The sequence below is a fragment of the Zophobas morio genome, unplaced genomic scaffold (assembly GCF_036711695.1).
Source record: "Zophobas morio isolate AGI-343-1 ecotype UQ-CSIRO unplaced genomic scaffold, CSIRO_AGI_Zmor_V1 ptg000012l, whole genome shotgun sequence".
NCBI lineage: Eukaryota > Metazoa > Arthropoda > Insecta > Coleoptera > Tenebrionidae > Zophobas > Zophobas morio.
In genome coordinates, this window is record NW_026972117.1 from 29,002,122 (window position 1) to 29,014,010 (window position 11,889).

The window sequence follows — 11,889 nt, forward strand, 5'->3', positions numbered from 1 at the left end:
TGAGATGCGAAAAACCTGTACAATATGTTGCAAAATTGCAATCTAGTGACAAATTAGTAACTAAAAATAACTTGTCAAATAAAAATGTCAAAAGCACATTAATGGAAGATTTTTATCAATTCAAGTAAAGAAAGAGTATGACACACGAACGACAACGAAAGCTTCTTTTGAATAATATATATTTTTGACCTTACTGTCCACTTCTACGCTTCTGGTGCTACAATTTGTTTGAATTACTGACAAGTTCTTTAAACACATTGAACACTTCAGCAACTCAAAAAGGTAAAACAGTTAATAAACCTTTGATTTCTCATTCATTAATTTTGAAAATTTGAAATTCAAGGCGGTAATCATATAAACTTAAAAATCTTTTAGGGGATTATTTCTCATACCAACAGAATGTCATTCTGACAGTGCGGGAGTTTTGCGAACGGATATTATGTATTTATTAACATTATTCCAAAACCATAACTACAAAAAAAAGTTCAAAAGTGCCAACTTATGAAATGCACATTTTAAATTTCTGCGTTTCTTGAGAAATTCAGTAGAGATCGAATTTTTAACTAAAGATTTTTTACCACTATGATAAATACGAAACCTTTAAAATTTTCGTAAGCCTGACAAATTGTTAATCAAACCGTATCCCTTTATCCACTCCCAAAAACTGATGACTTCATCTCAAAAGTTTACCGAATAAATGCTATCTAAAGTACGTAAATATTATGACTTGGGGTTTATCAGTGCATTCACAGTTTTTAACTACTTATACACAATGTATCAAAAAAAAATAATGAACGAGGTACTCAATTTTGTTGAACAAATCATAAACGGTTCACTCCAATTTTACGAAAATTTGAGTATGCAGTGTTGTTATTATTATTATTATTATTATTAGTATTACTGTGAACCCCTAAAAAGAGCACTGAGGTGGATAAAGTGATAGAGGTGAATTTCTTGATTGGCATATGATGGAGATACATCAATTGTTCGTCCTCTTGCTCCTATATTACGAGTATACTGTACTATTTTTCTATATTTAAGCTCGAATATTCACTGACAAGTTGCTAATGTAAATTAGGAATAACTGGAGTCGCAATGTTCGGTCTTGAATCACTCCTCCAGCAACGGTTTGATTATAACTGTCCAGTACTTGTTGGCATTTACATAGAATTTAAAGTCATTTAGACAGAGCCATTACATTTGTTCGAAGAATCCAAGTTGACAATGAGATTATGTTTCAGCATTTGTGATCAACAGAATATTTAAATTATTTGATTATTCTTTTTGTTTTTTGTTTTCGTTCGACTTAACGACTTTACGCTTGCCATATCGTTTTGTTTCTATTGTTAGTAACATAAAACTCCTGTCTACTTAAAATTATCAACAAGTGCTAATATATACACCGATACAATTAATATGCAAGTTTATTGATATAGAATCGGACAATATACAAAAGAATAGAAATCAATTTTACATTATTACGATGCATTAAAAACTCGATCAAATTGGTATTGATAATATCAAGAAATCCAAATGAAGTTGATTATTTAATAGTCGAAATGAAAGTTAATACTCGGCGTAAATAAAGGTGGCAGAGATCGTTCTTCTTTCTGTCTCTTCGTTCAAAACATAGTGATTTATTGAACATAAATCAATGTTGCAACGTTACTATAAATTGCATGTCAAAGTTGAGTTAGTTTAATCAGTTCTGCTGAATGTGTAGAACGAACTACTGAGCCACTTTGAAGTATTTCACCTATTGTAGGCAAAGTTCATCGATAACTAAACCGGTGAAACAATTAAATATAGAATGAAGGAGGGTAATAGTATTGTATATTTACAATACGATAATAGTACTGTCTACATTTACAACACAATACTATTATCCACTTCTTGCAGCAAAACAAGGTCTTTGCCATTAGTAATGTAGTGCTGGTAATTTTGTTTTTCAAGGTAATGTTGTACAATTATGCGTGTCTATGACCCCACACGAAAGCGATTCGTATTTTTTTGTCTCATTACACAAATTACTAAACCCGAAACTTGATAATATCAAACCTTCAATGGGAACGCTTATAAGTAAGAATATCGAACAATTTGAAAATTAAAAGGTGTGTGATTAAAACATTCGGTTTTTACAACAAAACGCGGTATTTTAGAATAGCAAAGCCGATAACAGTTGACGTTGACGCAATTAAAGACATCCAACGCTTCTTTTTTAAAAATTATTAAAGTTTTAGTTGGGAAAATTTTCAAAATTAATAGTAAATCATTTCTTATAACTAGTGTGTGATGCTCAGAACACATTGTTAAAGTTGCTCTTTGCAACTGTAGAAGAACTGTAGATTTTGAAGTGAGCAGAAAAACGATGTTCGTATTAGTTATGGTAACATACTATTGCAATGCAACATGTAATAAAAAAATGTGACAGACATTAAGACAGTTAAAAAAATCAATTACATTAAACAAAACCACCCGTATTCAAAGTGCTATGATACAATATAATTTACGAGCTAGCGATCGATCTACGTTAATTTCAGTACTCATGTAAAATTTTGCATACCAACAGAATCCTCATTCTGACAGTGGGGTGGGTTAAACACTCATAGGTGAGGACGCATATTATTTTGTACAATTTAATTAATTTGGATTTACGTATCAAAATTCTGAGATGGTGTCATCGAAATTTTAGTGGAGATGATAAAATTTGATTTGCGTTTTACTGTCTATACGATACTCTTAAAAACATATAAAATTTAACTACAACCAGACCAGGAGTTCCCAAGATTATCTGTTTAATAAAATTAAGGCTTTTCAACGACTCTACCATATTATCAATTATACCCAACGGTATGGATTAATAAAACACATGCGTTTTTCGCTATGTTTCCTTCTTTAAAAAAACAATGCCAACTTGAGGACTTTTTTTAAATGAACAGTGTTACATTATTATTAATTATAGTTGTTATAGTTACACGTCCAATGTAACTTTCAAATACATTGAAAAGAAATTTTAAAGAATGGTTCTTTAGTAGCACAACACTAAAGTAGCCTTTAATGGATGTACATGATAAAATTGTTTTGTTTGTTTACAAAATTACGATTACATAACGTTAAAAAGAATGGTAGTATTTGTTGCGTTACGACAAGAAGACCCATAAAAAGGGGAGAAGTTTTACCCCAGATGGAACAGTTTTGGGAAGTTTGAATTTATCTTTATTTTCAATGATCATATTAAAAATGCCCCGACTCCCATCATCTATTGGAAATTTCTATAACAGGGGCACAACGTTACCCGGGCTTGAAAACCACACACACACACACTCTGATTATCGCCACTATATCTTTATTACATCATGGTCAGATCTATTGCAACCTGTGACATACGTGTAGAACAATCAAACATTTATGTGTGAAATAAAAAAGATTCCCATGTTTCTTTCATTCATGAGGATCCACTGCATTACACTAATAAGTACGATAAAATTTTGAGATTTTTTAAAGTATGGATACAGTACAAAATTCAAAAAATGCCGAAAATTTTCAACATGATTTACTAAAGTTTAAAAACCAACATCTTTTAGCTTTGGAAATCTTTTTTAAAGACTGCTCATTCAGACACAATACTAAAATAAACTCTGAAAGCTTCTAAAATTACACATCTGAACCTCAAAAAAAAACTGGTTGTGACATTTACAAATTTAGACAATACTTTTATTTGCCTTCAGTTGCGAATTAAATCAATTTGAAACATATTTACCTCATAAATAATACAGCGACCTCAAGTATAACAGCAATTTTTGCATTCAGTTTTAAAAACCGACATAAATTATAAATCAGAAACCTCACCAATCACAGGGTTGGGAATCCGGTTTTATAGATTTTTGCAAATTTAAAAACTTGAATACCTGCTGCAACTTTTACTTGACAACCTGTACGGATTTCTTAAAAAAAGCTGTTTGGAGTCGAGGAACTCGTCATAGATTACTCTATTGATGTAAAATTTTAAATTAGGTAATTATCCTTTTCCATTTTTGAAAAACTTCGCATTTAAAATGTTCGGACTTGTTTGGGCAATTTGAGTGTTACTTCGTTTCGTCAACATTACGACGACAAACTAACATCTTTTTTTTTCATAAGCTAAAGTAAAAATAATATTTATATTATTTCTTGCGTTTTCTGAAAGTTTATCATGTAGCAGATATTACTTTTTTTTTAAGTAAACATTTAGTTATAGTGTAACAGGTGAACAGTATTTTTAAGACCCTATAAAAATGACATAATTCGATTTAATATTTAAAAGTGGAATAATAGCTGTTTGCCTAATCAAATTGTTATTAAACACAGCTTTTACAGTTTGTGGATAGGTACGTGCTGTAAAAAGCGAATTTCAGGCGCATGATATTTTTAAAACAAGAAAATTATTAAGGTTCGTTCTTTAACATTTGTTTTTATATGATGCACTTTTAAGAGAGTGCTCTATGTTCTACATAACTATAACTATACATATATTAAAAGTATTATATGGGTTTCTCATTAATACATCTGAATTGGTTCTAAAGGAAATCTACGATACAACTTATGACTTTGAGTGAATAGTAACGACTTTTCTCGGGTATGTAAACGTGCAACGACTGTGAGGTTATTTTTTCTGAACCCGTGGGCGACAGAACTGGACCAGACCATAACCATAAAAGTAAGATCAACTTATAATGTTAAGAAAAAAAAAGATCCAAGAGTTACCAATGAAATAAAGCCTCTTAACAGTATTATTTTTAACTAAACAAACAAATTTAATTGAAACAGGTAATATCCATAAATAATTGAAACGTTGGAACACGTCCTAGTGTTAAGTCATCCTGAATTACAGATTTAAGTAAACGATGTTGATTCATTCGTTTGCAAAGCGGTTACTGGAGTGGCCCAGAAGCAATTAAATCATTAAAAATTGTTACAATCAATGTTCAACACAAACACGTTAGGTTTTGCAGGGCAGGTCATTGCTTTTTAACTATATTGATAGGTTATGCGAAAAATATGTAAAAACTTTAAAAAATCCATACTCACCAGAGTTTTAAAATTCGTAGTGTGTGTGAATATTTAAAATAACTATCACAAAAACAACCAATGTAAACACACTTGCACCATAACTGTGATAAAGTTTTGGCAGAAGACAGATAGGAGGTTGACATTTGACTGGTGGCGCTGCCAACATGGAAATCATCAATAGTTGAGGTGCATTGACTTCCTGCTAATTATATAAATAGTTTGAACTAATTTTTTACATATTTATTTTCATGAGAAATTAACTGTAAATGTGTAGTACAAACAAATGCAACAGGGCAAATATCTTGCAATAATTTGATGTGGCAACGTTGGCGATCCTGTGGGTGTTTAAATGCCGGTCGATATGATGATGCTGACCCATGTGTTGAACGTCAAGGCGGGAATTAAGAAAGTTGCCGGAGGTTAGGATCCACTTCTACGTAATCAAAAATGCTTATTAACTATCAAAAGTTATAATCCTGGCGAAGTATATGAAATAACTGTTAACTGCTACTTTTTTTTACTTTTAATTCGAAAGAATAATTTATTCAGAAAAGTAGAATAAGATCTTATGTTAACCTACAAGCGGCTTTGTACTGTTGGTTGCGGGCAGGTTAATATTTGTAATGGATTAATGTTTTTTAATATGTATAACAGTACAGAAGCAGTTGTTTTTCAATAGATTAAGATGACTTTTTGCCAATTCAAGCCATTACTCGTTTGCTGATTACTTTTTTATTTTGTCGGTTATTTAAGACAGGATTCTCCTAGTTCCTGATTCGCGCAAAAAATTAATGATGTCTTGTTTCAAAATTATATTCAAGATACATGTGGTCCTCATTGACCTCACTGTGTTTCTTTGAAATTTAAGATGTATAATATTTGATAATATATATTCAAATGGTGAAGCTTTTAATAGATGACTAAAAATGTAAAGTGAACGCCAAAAAACCGATGATTTCATTTCAGAAAATTACTAAATATACACATATTGAAAAACAGAACCCCCTTGACGCACTATTGTTTTGAATAAAAAAAAACTGTTAGCTTGTGTCAAAAAAATGAATTCGTTAGTCATACGTTGACTAGAACATCTTATTGAATTTCCATATAATTTAAGAAACTCACTTAACTTTTGGTCAGACCTTAACATCACCCAAAAGTTGATGAATGATGTCGCCTCAGAAAAATTATTTAATATAATTCGCTGTGAGAAGGTTTTATGGCAGTTATTTGTTAAATAAAAAAGAACACGGAATTCCTTTATAAATCATTCCAGAGACTTTTATATGTAGAGCATAGTCAAGCAATAATAACCCGTCTGCCTTATTTAATAGGCAACCCAAAATACAGTTATAGAAATCGTGATCCGGATCACTTGCCTTTAATTTCTTGAAATATTGAAGGATAGTGAACTGAGCTTCAAACTTTTAAATTTTTTAGTCAAATTCCTGAAACGACGAAGAAGTTGATGTACCACAAGAACGCGTTTTTGTTTCCCCGACAGATAAGCACCAAAGATACGATTTTTAAACGATTCATAGAAACTTTCTTCTTCCTTCTTTCTCTACAGAAACTAAAACCTGCGAATTACTCAGAAATATTACAATTGTGCAAATTTTTCGAAAAAAAAAAAAAACAAAATTTGAACGGTAGGTTTACGATTTAGTTTTTTTTTTCTAATGAAGCTAAATTTTCAAATACTTCATAGTGAAGTGAATAAACATAATTGTCATTATTACGCGCAAGGAAATTCTCAGTTATAGTTAGACAAGGACATGTTCAAAATATTCAAGTAGTGTGTTTGGTGTGGACAAATTATCGGTCCTAATTTTTCCGAGATAATTTATATGGAAATTTAAATATACATTTCCTTCGATATACATTACAATTACTTGTGCAAAATATTAACTTGAAAACACCTCAAATTTTATGGTATCAGCAAGACTGAGCATCTGTGCATTTTCAAAGAGTTGTACGAAAATACCTTTACGAAAGTTTTCCGAATAAATGGATTAGGACAGATTTTTTTGTGGAATGCAGTAAAAAAAGTTTATTTTACCTGAGTTAATAACATAGAATATTTAGAACACAGAAAAACACGGAAACGTTTAAATCCATTACCACTGAAACTTTAATACCTGTTAAAACATCTTTGTGAAATGGTATTGGTGAATGTGAAAAGTGACGGGACACACTTTGAACATATGTATGTTACAATAATTTATTCTTAAAAATAATTAATGTTTTTCGATAATTTTACGCATTTTTTTTGCAAATTTTCAGTAAATTATTTAAATTTTTAATATTACATAGAGATGGTCCGTAAGTAATAGAGCCTGAATACATTTAAAACGCAACCCAAAATACATTATTATTACTTGCTAGATTCTTGTATTGATTTTTAACACGCTTGTAATAGCTTCACTTAGGGCCGGTTTATCAATGCTCAGTTAAAAGTGTCTGTTAAGTAACTGTCAGATAAGGGTAACTAGCAGTTAACGGAGGTAAAGTGTTTATCAATGCACGATGTTCCTTCCAGTTTCGTAGCTCGAAGTTTAGCTGTTACTCTCTTAAGTTGGTAACGCTCACCCCACTGGAAATGAGTTGCGATTGGTCAGTTCAAAACTACCCCGACCTTGAAAGTTCCATCAGATTCGATCCGCATTCGGTATTCAACGATTGTATATCGCGTTTCACGTGATCAATCATGAAAAAGCAAAATTTAGCATTAGAAAAAAAGTATTGGAAATTAAAAATGAAACAAGTAGGTACACCTATAAATAAATACAGAGAGATCGAAAAAGAAATTAATCAAAGTTGGCCATGCACGAAAAGGCGTTTGTCTTAGGGCCGGTTTATCAATGCTCAGTTAAAAGTGTCTGTTAAGTAACTGTCAGATAAGGGTAACTAGCAGTTAACGGAGGTAAAGTGTTTATCAATGCACGATGTTTCTTCCAGTTTCGTAGCTCGAAGTTTAGCTGTTACTCTCTTAAGTTGGTAACGCTCACCCCACTGGAAATGAGTTGTGATTGGTCAGTTCAAAACTACCCCGACCTTGAAAGTTCCATCAGATTCGATCCGCATTCGGTATTCAACGATTGTATTATAACAAGCTATGTAAACAAATCTATGAAGTCGATTTTAACCTACTTCTAATTATCGTATCGATTTGAAATTTTGCAAGGGTATGTAATTTGGAAGATAATACAATAATTCGGTATTATCAAGCAGTGGGGTCCACTCTACTCACTAAATTTTGCGATATGTAATCGTATTCTTGAAGACAACGTACTTATAGAGAAAGTTCAAATTTTGGCAGTTTTTGCCATTTGTATTCCGAAAAAAAAATGTACCTATATGATTGACGAAAAAGTAGACATTCTGTTAATTTGACGGCGAATCCCAAAAGACGTCTCTTTGGCAGCCCGTGTTTATTCACAGCGTTTTCTTGAAAGAAGAACACCTACAGATACCATTTTTTAAAAGACTAGAAAGAAAGTTTCTTGAGAGAGAATTAGCAATTTACGCAAAAACACCGTGGACGAAATGGTTAACAAAAATCCCCACTGCAGCCAAACAATAGTTGCAGCAATGGGTGGTATTAGTAAAACGTCCGTGCAATTGTAATTACTCCCATAATAATATTCACAATAGTGGTGAAAATGTATTTTGGGTTGCATTTCGTATACAGACACATTATACAGGGTTACTGCGAAATATGTGCAAATATTTTAACCACGGCATCCCCCACCCTAGTAGAGCCGAAATATAGAAAAAACAAATTAAAAATCGAATGGGGCAAAACCCCCATGAACCACCCTCGATACGAAGGCACTGAGCCACCTTGTAAACAGAGTTGGAAAAACGTTCGAATAAAAACGACCTAAACACTTTCAGTTTCAATTAAAAGTAAAACCGACTTTTTGCTGCTTATCATTCGTTCATTCATTTACTCATTCATCGTTAAAGGTCAGTGTGAAAGTTTTTTGGTAATTTTGATTCTGACGGATGTTTGGTCCTTGTCACAACGATTTTACATTGTTTATTGGAACAGAAATAAGAGCAACTTAGAATACTACTACCTTTTTACAAGAAATGTTGAAAATGTTGTTCTTGACTAACAATACAGGCGTTAGAGCGTCGCAAGAGGTTTGTTGATAGGTAAAAAAACACCGGAGTAGCGGCTGCCACTTTCACTTGTTGAAGCTCTTAGATAATTTCTGAACACTGTTGATTTCCACAAACGTATTGTTTCATCCAACCAATACACGTTTCTCGAAAACCGTCTCTTGAAATCGTACTTGTTGACGACTATGTGGACTCACAAAAAGTGAGTTACACAACGTGGACAATCAGCGGGCTCAAAACCGTGCACTTTGTCAACATGGTATGGATGTGACCGTGTTCTTTTTTTTAATGTAGGATGCACTACAAGTTGCGAAAATCCAATTTCTTCTTTCTGTCCCATCACGACCACGATTGTGAGTTTGAGGCTGAAGGTACCATGATCTCGGAGATGCTGTACCACTGATGCAAATGTTCGCACACACAAATTACCATATCGACACGCTCTGCATTGGAAAACTCTACCATACACCGATTTCAACGACCGCTCGATAATCACTGGCCCTTTTCGTGTTTTTCACGTTGCGATTAAAAAAGTGCCTGATAAAGTTACTTTTTTGGTTCTTAAACCGAGCCGCCTGCCATTCATTGCAGTAATTATGTAGGTCACGAAACATTACCAGCGGCGCGTATAACAATTTACATTTAATTTCAAATAATTTTTTCTAGACACTGCTACCACTTAGGACCGTGAATTTTTGCCAGTGACATAGTCATATTGTGACCTATTCCCCATTTTTTTTTGCATGTATTTCGCTGTCAGCCTGTATATTACTTGATGACAATTGTATACATATAATACGAATGTTCTTAATTCTTCATGTTAAACTCTAATATCTTTACTAGCTCTTTAAGTACGGATTTACTTTTGCATTATCTATAATATTTTTTGCGACTTTACATTATCAGTTATAACAAGAATGTTAAAATATAACGTGACTTGGAAATTAAATGTATAAAAATCTCAATAGCGAAGAGTATGTAACTGATCATAATTATTTTTAACATATAAACACATAGATGAAGATGTATTAAAGTGAAATCCGCTGTTTTCACCTAAATATTTTCTACCAATAATAATAATCAATAGAAAGATTTAAATTGTCAGTCATTTGAATAAGGATACGACACGAGTAACAAATTTTAACTTTGAGAGAAAATGACCTTTGCAGTCATATACCTAAATAACACTTAGTATGTTTGCCACTACCCATTCCAAGTTGAAAGAGACGAATATAATAAATTTAAATTTAGAATACACATAGATGTACTGTTTTTTTGCGCATATATACTAAGTGCAAAAAAAATCCGAACACTTGGATAGAATAATAATTTTTTGAAAATCTTTTGGGTTTACAGTCTACTACTCACTACTAGTAAATGATGAAAAATTCAAATGGAAATATTAACACCTAAGCTAGTAATGGGTTGGAGCAACCCTGTTATTGAGGCATTCGTTTACACGTCTTGCCATGGACCTAATGAGTCGATCAATGTCATCCTGATTTAATTCATCTCGAGTAGCTTATACTTCACGCTTCAGGTCGTTTAAAGTTTGTGGTGGCCGCTGAAGATGAGTTAAACGTCGTCCTATCATATCCCGTACATGTTCTATGGGTGAGAGGTTAGGAGATCTAGGAGGCCATGGCAATAACTCCACTTCATACTCTTCAAAAAAGTTAAAAGTGTTTCTAGCGATGTGTGGACGCGCATTGTCTTGTTGAAAACCAAGCCCAAGTTGCGTTCTTAAGAAGTGAAGCAGATATGGTTCTACCACTTCTTCCACATATCGCGGAGAGGTCGTACTCCCCCTAATAAACACTAACGTAGATCTACTACCGTAAGCAATGCACCCCCACACCATTAATCCTACTGTGCGGTGTACATGTCTTTCCACAGCAAATTGAGGATTTCGTTTTTCTCTACGTCTTCTTCTCACTAACATACGGCCATCATGCATGGATAAACAAATGCGCAATTCGTCACTGAAGGGAACAGTGTTCCATTCCTTGTCCCATCCACTACGTTCCCTGCACCATTCGAGTCGTTGACGCTTATGTGCAGGTGTTAAAGGTAAAACAAAGTGTAGGTGGTAAGTTTTAAGGACAAAAGATCTAATACGGTAGTATACGGAACGCATGTTTATAGGTCTAACAACATCAGCAAACCATTCGTTGGCAATTGCCCGAGTTGTAGACTTTCGGTTTCTTAGAGCTAACAAACGCAGACGATGGTCTTGGCGCCCCGTGGTAGCTCTTGGTCGCCCGGATCCTGTAGCTCTGTGTCTTCTACCGTCTTGACTTCACGCCTACCAACATTCCGTCACTGTAGACACAACTCTGTTAACACGAACTGCAATTTCTCTAAAGGACAATATTGCTTCATGCATGCCTATTATTCGACCCTTATCAAAATCACCTAATTGTGAATACTGAAGACGTCTTCGCACTGGGGGCATGTTAACGGCTTTTTAAGGAATTTAAATTGTCGAAATCGAATACCGAAAAACGTCAAAATTTTACAGAACAGCCCCATCTTGCTAGACCTCAAATCAGGACAATAAAAATTAAAATGACGTAAAAGTTCTTCAATTGTCTTCATATGTTCATCATTTCTTACTTATACAACAACCAATGTGTGTATAAAATTTCATTTAAAAATATTGACGTTTTCAAGGTGTTCGGATTTTTTTTGCACTTAGTATATTTTACAGCT

At 33.2% G+C, this 11,889-nt stretch overlaps 1 protein-coding gene across 1 annotated transcript in view; it reads right to left on the bottom strand.

Moving 5' to 3' along the window:
• Window positions 1–5,178, bottom strand: part of LOC135128153 (WD repeat-containing protein 47) — an 86,022-nt gene extending 80,844 nt beyond the window's left edge. The window contains exon 1 of the mRNA XM_064055044.1: window positions 5,068–5,178. The gene's annotated coding sequence lies outside the window, so the exon portion shown is untranslated. The remainder of the gene's footprint in view (window positions 1–5,067) is intronic.
• Window positions 5,179–11,889: the final 6,711 nt, after the last annotated feature.